The sequence below is a fragment of the Pelodiscus sinensis genome, chromosome 6, assembly GCF_049634645.1.
Source record: "Pelodiscus sinensis isolate JC-2024 chromosome 6, ASM4963464v1, whole genome shotgun sequence".
Lineage (NCBI taxonomy): Eukaryota > Metazoa > Chordata > Testudines > Trionychidae > Pelodiscus > Pelodiscus sinensis.
In genome coordinates, this window is record NC_134716.1 from 4,141,746 (window position 1) to 4,147,709 (window position 5,964).

Consider the following 5,964-nt stretch of genomic DNA (forward strand, 5'->3'; position numbering starts at 1 on the left):
CCTACGACACAGTGGTCACCCCCTTTCTACTCCTGAGATTGGCATTTCTCCATCTCCTGTCTGGAGGGGTTGGTCCCAAGACAGGCTACTTTCAAGGGACGTATTTTTGAATTGCAGACCTAAATTAATGGAGATTGCCTATCTCCTAGAGCTGGAAGGGACCTTGAAAGGCCATCAAGTCCAGACCTCTGCCTTCACAGCAGGACCAAATACCATCCCTGACAAATTTTTGTCCCAAATCCCTAAAATGGCCTCCACAAGGATTGAACTCATAACCATGGGTTTAGCAGGCCAATGCTCAAACCACTGAGCTATCCCTCCCCGCTAGAAGCTGAGCTCTAGTATTGCTATACAATAACACTTCACGCATTATCCACATGTACACCTCACCCTGGTTCGCCCCACCAGCACGACACAGGTTCATTCGGAACTGCACATGACATTCTTTTGGGGAACATAAGCTCAGCCTCCCCAATTCACATAGCCCTGTCTTAGCCATCCATAATAATGCACCAAGCAGGGTCAGTCAGCAGTGGGGAAGGGGTGAACATCCTCCTTTTGTGTTGGTTTTTCAATCTTTCCTGACAGAGGTTCAAATCCTAATCGCCTCCCTGATGAGACTAAGTCGGATGAGCTCATCCTACAATGAACATTAATCCACAACACAGAAACAACCGCACAATTTGGCCCAATTGCCAGTCTATGCTCAGGGGCCAGCTAGCAGCGGAACAACAAGGGGGAGGAGGGGGTGTAAGATGGATGGTGCATCAGATGACTGGGACAGAGAACACCTGTCTACCCAGGACTTGCCAAGGCTATTAATTCCGAAGCCTTGAAATTCACCCCCCAAATATGGGGGGGAAATAGTTACAAACTGTGATAGCAGATGTCAAGTTGCTCTGTGCTTCTTCCCAAGTAGCCTCTGAGGCGGAACATTTTAACAGAGATTGCAAACACATTAAACAGCATCTATACCTTCCTTTCTAAATGGTCACACAGAGCAACAAGGAGTAGACATGAACTCCTATGAAATATGAATGGGGACTTCTCATGAGCAGAAAACAGGCCCCATAGCTGCATGGTATATTTACCTGGCAGCACAAGGAACATAGTCAAGCAGTTTCATTTGAAGGTAGGTCAAATCTGCAGCATAATTTACTCTGAATTTTAAATCTCTGATTTTAAGTCCCTTCTCTGGCACACAGAGCAAAGGCCAGGTCTATACTTACACGGACGTTTGAATTAAGATATGCAACTCCAGTTATGTTGGAGTCGACGTACCTTAATTTGAACTTTGGTGCCATCTCCACTTCATGAGGTTAATGGGAGCAAATGCTCCCATCAACTTCCCTGTCTCCTCACAATTTGAGGAGTACTCACATCCAAGGGGTGGTGCTCTCAGCATTTGATTTAGCAGGACTTTACTAGACCCACTAAATCAAACTCTGAAAGATCAACCGCGGCGGCATCGATCTGCCAGGAAGTGAAGACATGGCCTAAGCTGCCCCTATTTATAAGTAAGCCCGAGGGAAGGGGACATATTCCATGGAAAATTCAGAGCTTGCTGTGTAATGAGACATTTTCCGTTGCCAGGAAGGAGTAGTGAAGGAAAGAATCAGGACTTAGCGAAGCGCAAACCAAGGTAAGAACAGGGCCTTGAGAGGGAACAAAGCAGCTGTACATAACTGCCATGGATTTACAGTTTTCACTCTGCAAGCCCTTTTCCTATACGGGTCTGTAGATAGGCAGATGCATTTTCCTTGGAATTTTTTAAATGGATGCCCTTAGTTAACACCCTGGAGCCATGGAGAGTCTACGCGAGATACAAAAGCAGCAGTGAAGCTATGGAGAGCTTTGTCACCCAAAGAATATTAGAACAAAAACCTTTCACATGAGCTAGATTTCTTGGCCTCCCTGCTTATTCCTATAGCAAGCCACTGGTCCTCCAAAACAGCCCGAGCTATGAAAGGCCATTACAACTGACATCATGATAGTGTATTTTAGAACGTTCTACATCTGTAGATTTTAAATTTTGCTACAGCGGTGTTTATTTAAATGACTAGATAACTCAATGCTACTTTCCAGCATGGCAGCACACCACCAGATTTACGTCTTAGTTTCCGATCTGTGGTGAAACGTAGCACACTCAGAAGCCAGACAGGTTTTGTTCTGGTGTGCCAGTGATCACGGTTGAGTCCTCTGCAGCTTCTGGTGGCAATCTTCTAATGCGTGGCCTCCAAGGAGTGATATCACATGATTTAGAGGTCAGGCTAAAATATTTGAAAGCTATTCTTCAGCGGAGCTTGTCTGGATTTTTTAAACTTTGTTTTCTTAAATCATTGACCTCAGACCAACGAGTGGATAATTTATATTTTTTTCCAATGTCGACTGTTATCAGAGGAAATGTCCTCAGAGTCGGGACTCACTGTTTTTGTGTTTTATCTGTGCAGCAAATTCCATTAAGTGAAATTTAATGCCAAAGCTGTAAAATCTGCATTCCTGGAGAATGACTGTTTGGAGGCATTGTCTTTGAATCAGCAGCAAACATGAGCTGATAAAGCACTTGTTGCATTAGTCATGTCATCTCGCACTGGACAGCAAGACACACATCGCTGGAAGCAAAAGTATTTCCTCCAGGGGACCATAATGCTGCTTGTAGGCCATAGCCATGCTGAGATGCAAGCAAGCTGGTAAAGTCACCCATTGGTTTGCGCCTGACTTATACGGAGGTCGTGAGATCTCTCTTTCCTCCGTCAGTCACGTGGAGTGAAATCAAAGTTTAGAATGGAGTGGCCACATGTTCTGCATTAGTGTCTGGGGAGAGGAAGATGTCAGCCTATCTCCAAGATGTGATTGTTTTGCATCTTGCAAATGCTACCATGGGAGAATCCACCTATCAAGCCAGAACTGTAGAAATAAACAGAGGGACAGAGTTCTCCATTTTCCCTGCCCCCTAGGCACAGTTTCCAAAGATCACTGCTAAATCTGCCTTTTATACTCACTGTGCACGGTGGAAGTAACCGTACACGGTGCGAGGGAAACACAGAAGCAGACCCTAACAACTAACAGCACCATCAAGTCCCTTTGAATTAGGAAGGGAATATTTCCAGCTTGGCAGCCTACCTGAGCAACTGGGTGTGTGATTAGAGTACATGGGTACGTGCCTCCAGATTCTAGGAATGGATGAATTCTCCTTGTACGAAGGGGAGCCTTCGAAGGAAAAATAATGTTCACAGTGCTATGCACCTCTCTCTGCATGCCCTGGAAGGGCTGGCAAATCTGGGAGGGCAGGTTAGAAACAGACACAAGCAAGAGCGATAGGTGTGTTCAACACTCATGGTGCCGATTCTGGGCTGAATTGACAGCTGCGTGAAATGAACTCGGCTTCGGTGGAATGGCATTGAGTCAAATCCACCATGGGATTTGCCCAGGTTTGCTCCGGCTGCTCGAAGCTCTTTACCGTCGAAGGCAACGGAGGGCGAAAGAGGGCAAGGGGAGGTCTTTCTCCGGCCATATAGCCAGCTCCAATTTCTGGGTTTCCAAAAGGGATCAGCACTTACTTCTCTGAAGCCAAATCAGAAGAGAGGGTTACCCATGAGGTGCGCTCAATTCTTGCTGCATTGCTTAGTCTCTTTTCTCCAGAACCCTCACCTTAGAAAGCCTTCAGCGTTTGGAGGAGTTGGGACAGTAGGTTCTCAAAAAGGGGATTGCAAAAAGAGTTGTGAACAGGAGACTGGGAGAGGGAACTGCAGCCACTTGGCCTTGCCCCTATTGCTAATGGGAAGAGGAAGCTAGAAGAGAGGGGAGGGACTTGTCCCAGCAGGGCGTTGTGCGATGGAAAAGCTCAAGAAACTCTGCAGTGTTCATGATTATCCAAGAGTTAGGGAGATGAAGATGCTGAATAGTAGTGAAATGCTCTCCAGTACGTTGTTCATTCCTACCCTACAAATTGCACAGAGGGGGCTCTCTCCTTCACTAAGAGTGTGTCTACCCAGCACCCTAAACTCAAAATAAGATATGCAAGTTGCGCTATGTAAATTGCGTATCTTACTTCAACTGAATTTCAAAATAGCTTATTTCAAAATGTAGTGCTGTCTACACAGCGCCAAATTTTGAAATAAGGCATTTCGAGACATCCCTTAATCCTCGTGGAACGATGGATACAGGGATGCAGAAATAGTGCATCCGCTAATTTGAGACCTCTCTCGAAATAGCGGGCATGTTCAAAGGACATGGGGCAGCTGTTTCAGGATACTTCCGGTATCCCGACATAGCCCCACTGTGTAGGCGTACCCTAACATTAAACCAGCTTTTGTAAAGCAAGAGAACAAAAAGAATCTGTCCCCACAGGAATTCCAGGGAACCAAATAACATTTCCCTCTAACCAGAACAATAACTTTAGCAAAGGTTCCCTATTTCAGTAAGCAAAGCCCAAGCACTGTGCAGGGTTACCTAGTGAAACTGAGGCAGTCTCTGCACTAAAGGGTTTATACAGGCAGGAGTCTTTCCTGCAGATGTAGGGCCACTTCATCCTCAAACAGGCTAGCTAAGCTGACAGAAACATTCATCTGTGGGGGTAGCTGCAGCTACATTGGGGGTTTTCTTGGAATAGCTATGTCTTGGGGGGTGGCGTTCCCCCCACATCCCTGACCTATGTAGCTAGGCCAATATAAAATTTACGGCGGGATGAATGTCTACACTGGAAACACGACAGCTGTGTAGATTCAGGCACTTACTCCACCAACAGAAGAGGTTCTTCTGGTGCACCGTAAATCCAGACCCACCAGACAGCAGCTAGGTGGATGGAAGAATTCTTCCACTAACCAAGTGGTGTCCACACTGGGGCTTAGGTTGACTTAAACTACTTCTCTCAGGAAATCCTATTAGGTCAAGCCAAGTTTGAGGTGCACGCTGCTCAGGTTTGGGTTTGGTCTACATCAGAAGTAAGGGGTCTGAAGATAGAGTTTTCCACAGGCGCCTATCCAAAGCAACAACTCGGAATTAGGAGCTCCTGGAAAACTCATTGGCTACGTCTACACTGGCATGATTTTCCGGAAATGCTTTTAACGGAAAAGTTTTCCGTTAAAAGCATTTTCGGAAAAATCGCGTCTAGATTGGCAGGATGCTTTTCTGCAAAAGCACTTTTTACGGAAAAGTGTCTGTGGCCAATCTAAACGCGGTTTTCCGCAAAAAAGCCCCAATTGCCATTTTCGTGATCGGGGCTTTTTTGCGGAAAACAGTACTGTGCTGTCTACACCGGCCCTTTGGTGCAAAAGTCTTTCGGAAAAAGACTTTTGCCTGAACGGGAGCAGCATAGTATTTCCGGAAAAGCACTGACAATCTTACATGAGATCGTCAGTGCTTTTCCGGAAATTCAAGCGGCCAGTGTAGACAGCTGGCAAGTTTTTCCGCAAAATCATCTGATTTTGCGGAAAAACTTGCCAGTCTAGAAACAGCCATTAGGTGCTAACCTCTATCTTTAGGTACTCAAAGGCTTGGGCAATGCTCCATTTCCTTGGGTGTGTTGAACAAGCTCAGGCTGGCACTTGTGCAGCAAAGAGAGGGGAAAGAAATAGGAGCACTGCCTGTCCAGTCCTCTCTCCCACCTCCACATGCTCTTCTAGCCTCCCTCTTAGCCTATCCCTTGCCCCATGGGTCTGTCAGCACTGTACCCTAGAGTACCCCCTTCTCTCCCTCTGCTCTAGAAGTCCTGCTCTCCAATAGACCTGGATGCCCCCAGCTTCTTCCCTTTACCCAGACGCTAAGAAAATCGCTACAAGGCCTGAGAGAAGGGCTCGGCTCAGCAACCGACAGCCACGAGCAGTTTCAGCCGTGGGTTCCAGCCTGCTCAGCAGCAGCAAGAACAACTTCTACAGCAAGGCTGGGGAACCTTTTTTGGGTCGGGGCCACTGACCCACAGAAAAATCAGTCGGGGGCCACACACACAAGTGAGAAGCGGAAAAG